The 17,640-nt window shown below is 32.7% G+C and overlaps 1 protein-coding gene across 4 annotated transcripts in view; it reads left to right on the top strand.

The window, feature by feature from the left end:
* Nucleotides 1-17,640, top strand: part of PCDH7 (protocadherin 7) — a 477,156-nt gene that overhangs the window by 392,862 nt on the left and 66,654 nt on the right. The gene's annotated exons all lie outside the window — the stretch shown is intronic.

Below are 17,640 nucleotides of genomic sequence, written 5' to 3' on the forward strand. Positions count from 1 at the left end.
TTACTACTAGATTAGCTCCGATAAATATCTACTGTTAGTACTAAAACAGTATCAACTCATTTTACAATATTTTTTCTAAGTCTGGAAATATAGGAAAGCTAACCTTTAATAAATATATAATTGAAGCAGGAGACTCAGTGACGCAATCGGTTAGCGCATGGTACTTATATATATCATTGAAGCATTCTAAAGAAGACACGTAGAGGTGAGGGTGGGCAGACAAAGAGTATTAGTGGGTAAGGCATTTGCCTGGCATGTTAGAAATAATTCACATGACTTCACACCTACACACTTCTAGAGTAAAAACAAATTGGAAGTAAAAGAAAAGCCTTGGAAAAAATTAACAAGTTCCTAGTATAACAAATCATTTTTCTGGGAATTATAAAACTTCATCAAATATAGTTTTAGTAATTTAATTTGAAAGAAGTGCAGTACAGTTTATATATTCTGGGTAATTCTATTGATCATTGCAGTTATAACACTGTAAAACATATGCTTATGAGTTTACTAATAAAGGAATGATATAAATAAAATTATACAGAAAATAAATAGTTTATAATTCCAGAAACAAACATTTGTGCACATTGTGAATACAAAGAATCAGCATATAGAAAGAAATAAGAAAAAGAAGCACAAATAAATATGAAGTAAAATCAAAAGGTGGTTCTTTGATTTTAAGTTTTGAAAAGGCTTTCTAGAGAAGTGACTTTTTTGGATGGATTTTGGGAGATGTGTAAAATTTAACAGATTTTCTTGTTCATAGTAGGTGACAAATAGATGTATGAACAAAGAGAAAAATAAAATGTTTAACCATTTTGGAGATTGATTTATCTCTATAGTATTGCATACATCTCATTTGGGGAATGAATTAAAAAAAGACAGGAATGTGGTTGGCATTGATTGACTCATCCAGTCATTTACTCCTTCATTCCCTTTATTTAATTTCTGCAATGTTTGCCATTGGTATACTACCACCCCTCCCCCAACTTCCTGCCTATCTCACCTTGATGGTGAGAGCCTCCCACAACTGGAGGGGTCTGTGGTTGGTAAATAAGGGGTTCCCTGTTGGGGAGAGGAGAAGCAGATGCAACAAGGAAAGATTTCCTCACAGGATGACTGCAGAGCAGCAAGAAAAAGGTTGTTTAACTTAGAGGCCATGTGAAAAATATGCACATGGCGATTAGGATCTTGTAATAAAGCTGGATATCTCTTGAAACTTCAACTAACTGTCTGTTAGTTGATCATTTCTTTGTCATTATCTTGATTCCTACAGACCCACTGGCTGAAGGGGCTGCAGGCACCAGGCCTAGCAGAGAAAGGTCTCACCACCGTCCACACATTTAGGACTTAATAATCAATATAACAATTTAGCATTATTAGTGATATATATATACATTACTATATATACTATATATTACTATATATTATTCCCAAGTATGTCATTTAAAATGCTTGTTAAGTAGGGAATACTATTTTTATTATGGTGCTTGGAAGTAAGAACTTCTAAAACAATGCTGCATGTTTTACTGAATTTTAGGTCATTAAAATGCACATTGTAACTAAATACTTTTGAAATTCTGGAAAAAGAAAAGTTGACATATGGGCTTAATTTCAAAGGACACATAAGCATTGAGCAGATAAGTGAATAAAATATAAATTTCAAAAAAATATAGGAATAATTAACAAACATAAATAGGAAGAAACATGTATATCCTGTCAATGTGGGAATCTTAAATGCTATACTGATAGTAAATTTCATTTCTTAATCCTAATGCTTTGAAAGAATCTGAGTAGAAAACTGATATTTTTATGACAGCTCTATTTCCTGGGAATTGATTAAAGTATGCATAGACAACATATGTTGTACTTGCTAATATCTCAATCCTTATGAGTTATATTGCTGTATTCAACCAGTTTAACTATAAATGTCAATTATTAAATAGAATGGAATAATTAACTTTATATTTTCAGCCAGTTGTTCCATACATGTTTACTTAAGTAAAATTATTTTCTTAATTTCATGGTGAATAGGGCAACAGAGGGATTACAATTAATTGTAAGTCATAAGAAAGATTTTAGAACACAGTGATAGCTATTTCGATGTTAAGCTATGACATAAAAGAAAAAGAAGCACATCTGTTCTATATAACAAAAATAGTTCTCTTTCACCCACTTCATGGTAACACACTAGTTATCAATGATGTACAATTATAATATGAATATTGTTCTGTAATTTTCACATATATAAATTTGTAGGTCAAATACAACATTAATGTAGAAACACATATATCCCATACTATTTTCTACACTCATATTCATTTATTTTTTAAAAAATAATTAACCCATATTTATGAGAATAATGACCAAATGTCTTATCATAACTTACAGTGGTGGCACAAGCAATAAGGCGTCTGCCTTATGTGCACTAGCTAGGACGGACTGTGGTTTGATCTCCTGGTGTCTCATATGGTCCTCCAAGCCACGAGCGATTTCTGAGTACATAACCAGGAGTAACCCCTGTGTTTCACCACCGGGTGTTGCCAAAACCCTCCAAAATAAAAAATATTTTCATTATCTGAACCCTGATTCTCCTGACCTCAGGTATTATCTTCCTCTTCAGGACTCAGCATTTCAATTACACAGTCTATATTTTCCTCAAACATACCAAGACCCACACTTGCTCTTCCTATTACCCTTGTTCTTTTTCCGATGATGTACATGGCTCTGAGGATCTAGCCCAAATACCAATACTATTTAAATTAACTGTGCTCTCCTAGTCCAACATTTGTCACATACTCTAACAAAATGAAAACAAATAACATAGACATTTTGATCATGGCTGCCTTTAGAGAGACAAGGAAGTAGGTGTTTATTAGGGTGAAATAATAATTTTTATATGATTATTATTTTCAGAGATAGTCTTAATGATGATATGTGTGACACTATGAATATTCCTGAAATGAAAATAATGTGTAATTATTAATACTTTATATACAATGTAAATGATAAGTTTCCTATAAAAATACTTAAGGGACCTTGTGCCACTTTGTATGTGAGATTCAGACCCACTGATAAATAGCTCATCACTTGTACTAGGAAAATTAATAGGAATTAGAAGGAAATGTTAGTGGCCTTTCTTTCTCCACCTTCTCTAGCATATAATCAACCATGTCCGTCGATCTACAGAGTACTTATTAAAGCTCTACTGAAAAAAGCTCTGAAAGAGTGTCTGCATAAAAGAAATTACATGACTGTCTGGACCTCACCCTTTCTTACGAATAGAGACAAATGTAGATGAAAGGGAGCATGTTCTATTGGTTATGTATAGGCTTTTGTAGTTTGCATTACAAAAGATCAACAAGCCTTAACAAAATCTTGTTGCTTTATTTTAGCTTGTTCTGTTTTATTTCTATAATCATGAATACAACCTTTGCATTTGCCTTAAAATGTTCCGTTTCCATGTTGTGAAACTAATTATAGTTATACTATGGTGCTGTTTATAGGTTAGCAGTTTATAGGCTAATACTAAGTATAAATAAAAAATAAAATAACTGAGAGTACAAAACCTGTTCTCTCCAGAGTCAGCTTCAAATTTTAGCATTATGTCTTTAGTTTTGAGAGATTATGTTTTTGCTTCTCCAGTACCTTATTGAAAAAAAAATGAATAAAACTAAGGTAAAGATTCATATTTTTATAACTCTAATATATATATGTATATACATATACACACATATATATGTATATACACAGTTTTACTTTTTTGCATTCACTATATGTATGTATAAAATTACTTTAATTCTACGTTATAAACATTATTTACAGCATTGCCAATGATGGGATTTCATGGGCACAACTTTTCAACACCAGAGTGTCAGCTTCTCTTGCCATTGAAAATGCCCCCCCAACATCCCTCCTTCTGTTACATTCACCTCCATGTAATGTCACATCAGGTGCTTAATAAATGTTCACTAGATTATCTACTTTTTTTTAAATAAATCTTTATTTAAACACCATGATTACAAGCATGTTCATAGTTGGGTTTAAGTCATAAATAGAATACCCTCCTTCACCAGTACAACATTCCCACCACCAATGCCTCCCTTCCCAGCCCTGCCTGTATCCCCTACAGCATTCTACCTCTCTCATTCTTTAACATTGTCATGCTAGTTGTTAGTGTAGTTATTTCCCTAACAGCGTTCACCACTCTTTGTAGTGAGCTTCAAATTGTGAGCCGGTCCTTCTGGCCCTCCCAGCCCTTAATTCTATTGTCTCTGGGCCTTATTACAGTCATGTCTTTAATTTTTCTTAAAACCCACACATGAGTGATACTATTCTGTGTCTATCTCTCGCCCTCTGACTTATTTCACTCAGCATAATAGTTTCCATGTACATCCACGTATAGGAAAATTTCATGACTTCCTCCCTCCTGATGGCTGCATAATATTTCATTGTGTATATGTACTACAGTTTCTTTAGTGATTAATCTGTTGAAGGGCATCTTGGTTGTTTCCTGAGTCTGCCTATTGTAAATAGCACTGGAACACCCTAGAAATACACACAATTTAAAAGTTGAAACACAATATAACTACGTATCAGGATTGTGAAGCAAAATCCAAATGGATTAAAGACCTCGATATCAGCCCCAAAACCATAAGATATATAGAACAGCACATAGGCAAAACACTCCAGGACATTACAGGCATCTTCAAGGAGGAAACTGCACTCTCCAAGCAAGTGAAAGCAGAGATTAACAGATGGGAATATATTAAGCTGAGAAGCTTCTGCACCTCAAAGGAAATAGTGCCCAGGATACAAGAGCCACCCACTGAGTGGGAGAAACTATTCACCCAATACCCATCAGATAAGGGGCTAATCTCCAAAATATACAAGGCACTGACAGAACTTTACAAGAAAAAAACATCTAACCCCATCAAAAAATGGGGAGAAGAAATGAACAGACACTTTGACAAAGAAGAAATACGCATGGCCAAAAGACACATGAAAAAATGTTCCACATCACTAATCATCAGGGAGATGCAAATCAAAACAACGATGAGATACCACCTCACACCCCAGAGAATGGCACACATCACAAAGAATGAGAATAAACAGTGTTGGCGGGGATGTGGAGAGAAAGGAACTCTTATCCACTGCTGGTGGGAATGCTGTCTAGTTCAACCTTTATGGAAAGCGATATGGAGATTCCTCCAAAAACTGGAAATCGAGCTCCCATACGATCCAGCTATACCACTCCTAGGAATATACCCTAGGAACACAAAAATACAATACAAAAACCCCTTCCTTACACCTATATTCATTGCAGCTCTATTTACCATAGCAAGACTCTGGAAACAACCAAGATGCCCTTCAACAGACGAATGGCTAAAGAAACTGTGGTACATATACACAATGGAATATTATGCAGCTGTCAGGAGAGATGAAGTCATGAAATTTTCCTATACATGGATGTACATGGAATCTATTATGCTGAGTGAAATAAGTCAGAGAGAGAGAGAAAAACGCAGAATGGTCTCACTCATCTATGGGTTTTAAGAAAAATGAAAGACACCCTTGTAATAATAATTTTCAGACACAAAAGAGAAAAGAGCTGGAAGTTCCAGCTCACCTCAGGAAGCTCACCACAAAGAGTGATGAGTTTAGTTAGAGAAATAACTACATTTTGAACTGTCCTAATATTGAGAATGTATGAGGGAAATGTAGAGCCTGTTTAGGGTACAGGCGGGGGTTGGGGGGGGAGGAGGGAGATTTGGGACTTGGGTGATGGGAATGTTGCACTGGTGATGGGTGGTGTTCCTTTTATGACTGAAACCCAAACACAATCATGTATGTAATCAAGGTGTTTAAATAAAAAAAAATTAAAAAAAAATAATTATATCAACAAGACAAGGTAAATCTCAAGACAAATAATATTAGAAAGATGTTAAATTAAATTATTTCATTATAATTCTATCTTATATTAAATGGCAAACAATGTAAGAATTCATCGATAAATTGAAACTTCATAATGATGCTTAAATTGTTTTTAATTGTGCTAAATGCTTATAATTGAGAAAAGAAAGATAAATATAATGACTAAATATGCAACCATTTATGTGTATATGTTCACAAAATGAAAATATGCAAAAATTGCAATGAAAATTTGAGGTTTTTGCAACAGTTTTTTTTTAATAATTTATATCAAAACCAATGTGAATTACAAATCTTTCACAGTTATATTTAAGGTACATATGACAGTGAATTAGGACAACTCCCACCATCAGTCTTGATCTTCCTCCTCCACTCTTCCCATAATATATCCCATAACTCCCCAAAACCCCCCCCAAAAAAAAAGATACAATAATTAGGGGCCGGGTAGGTGGCGCTGGAGGTAAGGTGTCTGCCTTGCAAGCGCTAGCCAAGGAAGGACCGCGGTTCGATCCCCCGGTGTCCCATATGGTCCCCCCAAGCCAGGGGCGATTTCTGAGCACATAGCCAGGAGTAACCCCTGAGCGTCAAACGGGTGTGGCCCAAAAACCAAAAAAAAAAAAAAAAGATACAATATATCCCATAACTCTACCCTTAGCCCCCTGGACCGTGTGTAGCAGGTCCTTTTTATGTATAGTTTGTTGTAATTTGGGTCTCTTGATTCTGTTGTCATTGACTTTGGGTTGAATATGTAGATCTAATCTTTTTTTTGTTTTTGTTTTTTTTATTTCCACTCAATGCTCATGAGACCACTTTGCCCCTTGTACTATCCACTTCTTTTACTTGTGCCCTGGATCTGATTTCATCTCACCATTAAGTAATGAGCTAGGGCAACTGCTACTAGATCAAATCATTGCTCTTTTTTTGTCTTTAAGATGTCATATGAACCTACTCAGGCACAAGTTGTTGCTAGAGTGGTATTAGGAACTCCCCTGGGGGAAATTTGATTCCTGGTGCTGCTGGGATTCCTGGGGACAGTTCAAGTTCTAAAGTTGATATCTGGGATTCACGGTTGAAGTGTTGATGTCTGATCACATAAGGTCTAATTTGAGTCTCCTTGTTCAGGGTAGAAGGTTCCCCTCTGTTAGAAAATTTCTGGGTTCTTATCCCTAGTGGATAAGAACTTGTTTCTATACATAAGATTTTCCCATTTTAATGTGCCTGTGCAAAAAGAAACGATGCACTACTATATTGTGAGTACATTTGGGGGTAAAAATGACAAGCTATACAATCTCTGTGCTTTAGTTTTGACCTGAACTTTTATTCCAACCAAGACTTTTCTACTAGAATTTTATACTAAGTATAATCAAAACAAACAAAAATGAAAAAAATATGGAGGAGGCTACTTTTACATTTGGAAATAAACACACTCAGAGGTATAACTATTAAGCAATTAAACATACAAAAAATAAAGATATTCCATTAAGTTTTTAGAGATAGTCTTGTGGGGGGATAAGATCCAGGGCACATTTTTGTCCCACTATGTGGTCTTATTGAATCTCAGAAATGGTTTAGAGCAGTAAGGGATCGGATAGTGTCCTCAAGCTGGGAATTTCTCTGGAGCTGAATCTGGTAGCATGCAACAGTCCACATTGAGGGGAAGTTAGAGAAATAGGGCCGCATAAAATGAATCATCAGGGGTGGTGGCTGCAGCTTTGCAAGAGTTTTGTAAATTAGAAATTTAGGAGTTAAAAAAGAATGTTGTAACACAGAAAAATCCTTAAAATGTCAACTAAAAATTAAATTTAATTTTGAATATATTTATTAGTTCCTCTTAATACTTTTTCCCCATAATATGCCTATGGAAAGAGATTGAAAGGTAAATATAGGAATGTAGACTCTTTAAAGCTCATATTATGCAAATTAGTAACATATATACATATCTCACGCTTACTGTAAAGTGGATTGATAAGGAAAATACATTCTGCATAACAGAATGCCCCCCCCAAATTTCCTTCTGTCACATTACCTAGAGAATTTGATTTATGACCTTTCTTTTCTGAAAATATAAAGTCTACTGTGTAACTCCTAAACAGAAATCAAGATAACAAGATCAAAAAGATGACAAAGTACTTTGATGGAGGAATTTAAATGAAGTGGATGATTTAAGATTAACCTGCATCCCAGAATTTATTAGGTTGGGGAATATTTGTTTCTCAAGGATCTGGACAGTGAAGTGAACAGAGCTGACTTGTAGCTCTTTTACTTCAAACATGGGTCAAGCAGTAGAATATAAAAGAGAAAATGAGTGCAACCTTGAAAAGCTAGAGGTCGAGGTCAAAACAAACTGGAGGAAACTGTCTCCTCTAGATCATTGTTGTCATTCTAGTTGGAACCAGAGAAAGAATTTATGTAGAATTTATGAAAGCTATTGCAGAAAATTTAGCTTTGAATAGTGAACAAGCTCAAGTCAGTGCTTTAAAAAAAGACTTAAATAAACAATAGCTTATATTTATATATATGTATATATGTATATATATATATATTTCAGTTAATCTGTTAAGGTGATTTAGAAGTTTTCTTAGGATTTAAATATTCAAAATTAGGCAATACTGACTTTTGTGTGTGTGTGTTTTTTGGGTCACACCTGGCAGTGCTCAGGGGTTACTTCTGCATGAAAGGCAAACACCTTACCTCCATGCTACTGATTTTAATAACAAAGTGATCACAGAAATTTCTGCTAATGCTTGATGTAAATGCTTATGTAATGCCAGAACATTCATTTTGGTGTTAACACAAAAATAGATAAACAAGTAGAACAGAATTAGAAAAAATAATTTTATTTTGTTTATTTTTTTAGAATTGAAAAATTTTAAACTAGGGGTATATACAAAAATTTAAAAATAAATTAATTTATATGAGCTTACAAGTAAACTATTAAATTAGTCCATGTTTATTTTAAAATATATTTATTGCATATAGTCAAACACAACACTGAGTAACTGTGGACATAGAGATAATTATAATTACACAATATACACATGGTAATTAAAGAACTTATACAAAATGAGAGATAGTTAACTTATTTTTCTATCAGAGAGACATTGAGTCCTCAAGTGATATCATTTATTCTCAAACAGTAAAAGCACAAAATACATGTAAAATATTTAATAAAATCTGATGCATTAATATCAAACTGAAACACACCAGAAGACTTCATAGACAAAAATAAAATCCCACAGAATGTCTTAAATCTACTTGCAACACTGGGACATATAAACCAATATTTAAAAATAGACAAAAACAGCACTTTATGTGAGAAGATATCTAAATGGCCGTTAAATTTGAAAAGATGATCAAACTTGGAGTAATCAAGTAAAGTTTGATTGAAGTTACTTTTAAGTTGTATTTTCACAACCATCCCCTTCCAAAGAAGATTAACATATGGTATTACCAAATGCTTATTGAGAATATGAAGACATATAAAGTCTCATATACTATTTCTTAGACAAATAACAGTTTGGACTACAATTTTGAAGGAACCATATTAGGGAGAAGCTTAGTAATACCTAGAAAAGTTCAAGTTCTTAGCACCATAAAACATGCGAATCCCTCTCCTAGACAGACCTTAGAGCATTTTTATATATGAGCATATTGAGACATGCTGAAATATTTGAGCCAAAGTTTTGGGAACAGCCCAATAGTCAGAAGTCTAGATGCAAACACATTTTGATTGATTCAACACAATACTGCAATACTGAGATGAGAGGAGTATGAATAGAAAGTAGAAGAAAATAAATGCAAGAATATGAAGTGAAGAAGTAAAGAATAAATTGATAAGAAAATATAATGATGGAATAGAATTCTTCCTTCCTTCCTTCCTTCCTTCCTTCCTTCCTTCCTTCCTTCCTTCCTTCCTTCCTTCCTTCCTTCCTTCCTTCCTTCCTTCCTTCCTTCCTTCCTTCCTTCCTTCCTTTTATCTGCTTCTGTTTTTAGGGCTTGCTCCTTGATCTGTGCTCAGGCATCAATTCTGGACATAGTCAGGAGGGCATAGGCAGAGCTGGGTTTAAATAAGGGTATGTCATGTGCAAGGCAAATACCTTAACACCTGTATTGACTCTCTCTCTCATGATTCTCCTTACTTTGTCTGTTAAATCATCTACCTAATCCCAACTAAATCCTGGCTCTCATAGTGTAGTGTTTTAATCCATGTTTAGTTAATTTTTTAAAATTCTTCAAAGTCTTTGATAAGTACATAGTCATAAACATTATATATAAATGCATGAAATACTTTGTGCTATTAAATAATTAAACTATTTAATTTCTAAATTTTCTCATTCTTTCAAAACTGAAACCAACCTTACTAATAATTAGTGCTCTGAATAATAAACTCTAGAAAAGAAACTAGCAACTTGCCTATTAAACATTTATTTCTAAGGTTAAATTTATTTTATATTTTTAATATTTCTACACAATCATGTGCATAGCCATATATGTTGATTTTGAAATTTTAATGTACATTATACTGAGAAGTTTCAGCACTTCAAGGAAATAGTGACTAGAATACAAATATCTCCCATGAAATGGGAGAAACTATTCACTCAATACTCATCAGATAAGAAAATAATATCTAAGATATATAAGGTACTGACAGAATTTAGCAAGAAAAATATCTAAACCCATAAAAAATGGGGAGAGAAAATGAGCAGACATTTTGTCAAAGAAGAAATACAGATGGCCAACAGCCACACTAAAAAATGTTCCACACTGAGGCCGGAGTGTTGTTGCAAGCCTTAAGGCATCTGCCTTAGGCACTAGCCCAGGACAGACTGTGGTTCTATCCCCTGGCATCCCATATGATCCCCCAAGCCAGGAGTGATTCCTGAGCACAAAGATAGGAGTAACCCCTAAGTGTCATAGAGTGTGGCCGAAACCACCCCCCCCCAGAAAAAAGTTCCACATCACTAATCATCAGGGAGATGCAAATTTAAAGAACAATGAGTTATCATTCCACACCACAGAGACTGACACATATCAAAAAGAACAAGAAGAACCACTGCTGGCATGGATACTGGGAGAAAGGAGTTGTCATTCACTGCTGTAGGAATGCCGTCTAGTTCAGTATTTCTGTAAAAATATGTATATTTCTCAAAAAACTGGAAATTGAGCTCCTATTTAATCCAGAAATACATTCTTAGGTGTATACTCTAGGAACATAAAAGCATAATAGAAAGAATACTTTCTGAAAAAAAAATAGTTCATTGCAGCACTATTTACAATAACCAGAATAACCAGGCGCCTGACAATAGATGAGTGGCTTAAAAAAGGTAGTTCATATATACAATGAAATACTATACAGGTGTTAGAAAAAATACCGGTAGTCATGAAATTTGCTATATATGGATGGACATGAAGACTATTAATGCTGAGTGAAATAAGTCAGAGGAAGAGAGATAGATATGGGATAGTCTCACTTACCTATGGGATATAAGAAATATAAAAGACAGCCTGGTAATAATACCCAGAGACAAAAGAGATGAGGGCTGGAAGGTTCACCCCATGATATGTAGCTTACCACAAAGAGTGGTGAGCACAGTTAGAGAAATAACTACACTAACAATTACAGTGACAATGAGTGAGAGTGAAAAATAAAAAGGCAGGGAGGGATTGGGGGAAGAGGAAAATGGGAAACATTGCTGGGGGGAAAATTACACTGGTGATAAGACTGAAACCCAACTACAAATATTTTTGTAACCATGGTGTGTAAATAATTATTTTTTAAAAAAAGATTAGCTAATGTTATTTTACAATGAAGATGTGATTAATTTGAAAACACTATCGCTGTGTAAATAAGTTTCTTTGCATTTCTTCAGCTTATTACTATAAACCTCCTAGTTTGCAACATATACATATTATTTCAGAGCACCTTTATATGCTTTTGGCCAAGATAGTCGTGATTACTTAGTTTATCTCAAGAATATAGCTGAAGTATTTTGTTCCCAATTTCCAACTTCTTATTAAAAAAAAAAACAGAATAAAACAATGTTGTAAACATTCTACTACATCTTTTTAATGTTTATTTTTCTTTTTAATTTACTTTCTTTTATTACTAATTGAAAACAAATTTATAAAAACTTGAGGGAAAATAAAATGGTGAATATAATTAATTGTATTGCATTGGAAATTCTTGGATTTAATGAATTCACTTTACTAGCATTTTTCCATTCTCAGGGGAAGTTTGTTGTGCTAACAATTCAATACAGGAAATATATGTAGGGTATGTACAACTATTGCGTAAAAGTGTAACAAAAGGGTAGAATCAAATACCAAATATGTATAGGAAACATGGTAAATTCTATTATCTCCAATTTATATTAAAATGAATTATATTCAGAGATACATAGAAAAAATTCCATCAGATAAAAAATTATCTGTCAGAACATAACTCAGTTTATTATATTCATTGTTCTGGTTTCAATGACATTTCTATAAGTTTGTTTTTAATTAGTAATAAAAGGAAAGTAAATTAATAATAAAAGTAAACATTTAAAATAATTGATATGATTAAACTGACTTGAAAGTTTTTGTTTGATTACTAATACAGACTATTTTCCTATAGGCAAAATGTTATTCTGAATATTGAAAAAGGAATTAATATTTAATATTAAACAACGACATTATAATCACAATATATTGTTCAAATTCTAAAATAGCTTTAATATTGTCTTGTATTTTGGACAATATGTATATGGACTAAAGCCTGATGTAGTCCACTATAAGATATTTTAAATTATTGTTATTTATATTCGTGACTGAACTCTTTGGTTTTTAATGTGCTCTTTCCCTTGAAAGTTTTCTATAGATTATCTTTTGTCATCGTTTTAGAAAGTAAAAAATCTTACTAAACTTTTGTGTGTCTGAGCCAAATTTTAGAGGATTATGTTCTTAATCTTGACATTCAAAGGAGACATCCCGCAATGTTGTAAATGTTCCAGCAGGATTAAGAAGAGAGACTGCAGTGTCTCTAAGAGCACTCCAACCTGTCTTCAATATGCTCATTTCTCAGTGGTGGTACAGGGTGGGACAGAAGTTCTAAGTCCTTGACCTCATCAAAGAAGTCATTTGTGTCTAAGTGTGACTGCTTTTAATTTATTGAGTAATACAAAGATAAGACCATACTGCATTTTTTGCTTGTATATTTTACTCCCTAGCTTTATTGCACAACATTGAATTTTTAAGTGAAAATGGAATGTCACAAATAATATAAGTAGTTTTGACAATTTTAAGAAGAAATTAAAATGTAGTCAATATAAAAAATCTATAACTACATATTACAGATACTGTGCCCTGAGACAATATATTGTTTTCAATATATTAGAAAATTAAATTCTATTCTTCAGTTATTATGCTTAAGTTAAAAATATTATCCAGAAATTTCTTGCAAAAAGTTTATATACCTGGGCTTGATAAATAGTACGTAAGATAGGATACTTACCTTGCCCATAGTTGACGTACATATGATAGGGTACTTGCCTTGCCCAGAGCTGACCAGTGTTTTTTCCTGCCCCTCTATCCAAGCCCATTAAATGTAATCCCTGAGTTTAGAGCCAAAAGTTCACTCTGAAAACCATTATAAATATTTCAAATAAATAAAAATTCAAATTTATATACAGAAAAAAGATGCTGTTAAAGTTATTAAGAAATACCACTTGGGGCCGGGCGGTGGCGCTGGAGGTAAGGTGCCTGCGCTAGCCTAGGACGGACCACGGTTCGATCCCCCGGCGTCCCATATGGTCCCCCAAGAAGCCAGGAGCAACTTCTGAGCGCATAGCCAGGAGTAACCCCTGAGCATCACAGGGTGTGGCCCAAAAACAAAAAAAAAAAAAAAAAAAAAGAAATACCACTTAATTTCTGACATGAATAAATCAAGATAAACTCTACTGTCTATTTGTATATAAAATGTCGTCTCCTAAAAGGTTGCACTTGATGTCAGATAATATGGAAATATTGAAAGAAAATATATTTATTTTATAAACATGCATTTATTAAGAAAGAAAGTTCATTCTACTATATTAAGATCTGATATGTGGACTTATTTAAAATTATAGCTGCTGAGTTTTCTTAGAAATAAACCAACTGTGTTTTTGGATATAGTCTTAGGGTTTCATCTAAGTAAATATTATACATTTTTATCACCTATTCTAATCGAGCAATTGGTGGTTATAAGTGTACTATTAATAGGTTAGGCTGACACATGATAAATTTCTATTCTTAAGTTTATAATATATTGAGATTTTCTACATATTTAGTTCTATATTTCATCTATTCTCCTTGTTTAGAAATCACTGACTTTTTTATACAAATAGACATGCCTAATCTGTTGATGACAGATTTAATGCCTAACAGGAACACACTCTTAAAGAATGTCAGAAAGTTTATAAAAGTAAAAAAAAAAAGATATCATGAATTCGTTGATTAGCTAGAAAAGAATGAGGAATCTGAAAGCTTCAAATCCATTAATCCAGTTAACTCTTGGTTTTGCTTTGATTGGAAAAACTTTCACATGTAGCCCTGTAAAAACTTGTTAGATGAAACAAAAATATGACTAATATTTGAATTATTTTTTGCTGTGTAACCTTTTATATATCTATTTTGTTTTTCTTTTTTATCTCAAGAACTGTGTAGAAAGAAATCAGAATAGAATTTCATTTAATAAAATTTAGGTAAATAAATGTATTTTTTAGGTGATATCTTCCAGGGATATTTTTAAAAGTGTAATTTTATACAATATGCATGCATGTACATTTCTTTGCTCATATGTAAGCCATTACTATATCACATAATTCATACATATCATTTATTCATAGATATGTGGACTAAAATTGTCTGATTCTATGGTCTTCTAATGTGTTATATATTGTTTTAATATTAGATGCACATTTATACACTTTTGATGATAAACATAGAGAACAATTTAGGAATAAAAATTCAATTTGTGGGAAATTAATTATTATTAAAATAAGAATGTGTATATGTATCTCTATACATCTAGAGATATTTAATATTTATCTCTGGGTACTAGTATATCATCATTCACAACTTTGATAAATAGCATCCCTAGTAATTTTTTAGGTCATGCTAGAAAAAGAGATCAGAATTCTAAGAGGGTCAGAATGAAAGCATAAGGAATAATTCATAGTTGATCAAAATTCCCTTGTAGACTATGGGATGATTGGCAGAGAACAAGCAATATTAAGCACTCAACTCGATTTAGAGAAACTGCAGTGACTACAGAGCCAAGAATACCATCTGCTGAATATGAAATTCTTGGATCAAGACATTATAGAAACATTTCCCCAAACAGCAGAGACAGAAGTCTTTCTGGAAACAAAATCACAATAGGGTTGCAAAAACACCAAGTGAGAGAGAGGCAAAGAACTATTCTCTGCATTGTGGGAAGCAGACTTCCTTACTGCTAGTGCAGAGTGTGATTAATCACATGGCATGGTTCTTGATGCTGGTAGTAAATAAATGTACGGCAGGCAGTCATTCTGTTCAAATAATTTTTAAATCAGTATGTCAACTACCAGCCATGGGGGTATCAAAATCTCTTTACCATGTGTGGTGTGTGCACCTTTATTTAATCTCAGAGTTTATCCTGTTCCCTGTCACTCATTATGTTTTACAAAAGTAATAAAACGATGATTGTGTGATAACCAATGGGCTGAGTTATATAAAAAGATTGAAGAATGATTCTTGTTCCAATGGTGACTCAGACACAATTCTATAATTTCTATTTAAACCTAGTACTGAGGAAAAACATATATATATAATATATAGGGATATATATTAATATATTTACCTACCTTTTATGGAATAAACTGATATATATTTAGTGATTCAAATCATATGGGAAGATGGCACTTAAATGACCTATGCTAATGAGAAGCAGCATTGAATGTGGGTAGGAGGAGTGCCTAATATAGTAGAAGAAATTACATAGATGTACATATTAATGTTAGAACTCTGAGTCACTTAAGAAAAGATGAAAACCAATGTGAAAGGTATTAATTCAGGATATCATGTTGCCACTTCTTTTCTTTCACACTATTAATTGAAGACATTTTATTTCTGCCCTTGGGATGACTGTATTCCCTTTCAATTTCATGGAGCATCATACATCATTATTGACAGAGCTGTTATTATTATTATACTAAATGTTTGATGATTAGGTAACAAGAAATTAGGACAATGTAATCAAAACATCCTGTGTGAAGAGTCTGTGTATTAAATTATCAATTTTTACAGTAATTTTAAGAAGCCAGTGCCCAGTCAGGACTTATGCCATAGAAGCCTGTACAGCTTATTTGACCTATACAGTAGAGCACAAGACAAATCAATGAAGACTACAAAAAGTTTTCTAGAGAAAAAGATACCATTAAGAATATCCAAATATTAGAATAATATTGCTTTGAAGTAATGCTATTTATTAAATATCTGGATTATTGCCTATGGAAGATAAGATTTTACACAAATTTCTAGATTAAGTAGGTTTATAAATGACTTTTTAAAGGAAAGAATGTTATTTCAGATAAGAGAGACAATTTGACAGTGATGATTTCCCAAAGTCAAGATAACATCTAGATTCTAATAATGTTTGATCACTTTCTGAGATTACCAGAATAATAATAAACTGTCATGAAGTTGGAAAATGTAATGTTTACTATGCCAGTGGTTTTTAATGAGTAAATAATAAAATTGGGAATAATTCACAAATCATTTATTTTTCTGAGTTTTATTATTGTATCTACCTGATTAAATGATTCCAGAGGTTCAGACCTCATTGTTCCAACCTTATGAAGTTAGCTCCTTAGTGTGATGCATTTTAAGCTTCCCAACATTTTATAGAACTTGGTAAGAGACATCATAACAAATGGGAGGTAGTGTTGTTAATATCAACAAGTTTAAAGAACAAGATAAATAAAATAATTTCTTCTCCTGGTATAAGCATACAAATATTTGTTTGAAAATAACGTCATTATATATTTAATATTTTGGTGCCTTCAGAAAGGACTATATTTTCATGAAAGATAAAGATTTCTGATATCTTCGCCTTCAAATTGACTCCTATTTCAGATGCAGGTAACATCATTAGCTATTTCTGAAGGGAACTAAAACAGAAATTAGGTAAAATGGACATGGTCCATTGATTTGACCCTTTCTCCTTATCTCACAGTTTCTTAAAAAAGATCATTATGTCCCTTTAATGTGTATTGTTTCATTAACAAGCTACCACTATATATTCAAATTGTTTTCCATTAATGCTTAGCCATGTCTTTTTAAATCCATGTTAAAGCTATCAGAGATGTACATTTTCTTCTCATAATGTAGAAAAACATATATGACTTTAAAAATAAAAGAATCTTTCCATTCCTTTAGTAACACACAACAGAAACATATTGATTAAGGTGAAATTTAGATTTGTTAAAGAAACTTTTAAAGGAAGTTTAGTGCATTCTTTAATTTTTCTCTGAATTCTTTATATATCTAGCATGCAATAAATTTTGTTCTGTTTTATATATATGCATATATAACATTTTTATCTCTTTTTAGCATCATGAAGAAAAATATTAATAGTATTTATAAAGAATATTAAACATTATAGTGAAAAAAGCATTTGAGTAAAATATTAGTGATAACTTTCTGAATAAACAC

This window comes from Suncus etruscus, chromosome 16 (assembly GCF_024139225.1).
Source record: "Suncus etruscus isolate mSunEtr1 chromosome 16, mSunEtr1.pri.cur, whole genome shotgun sequence".
Lineage (NCBI taxonomy): Eukaryota > Metazoa > Chordata > Mammalia > Eulipotyphla > Soricidae > Suncus > Suncus etruscus.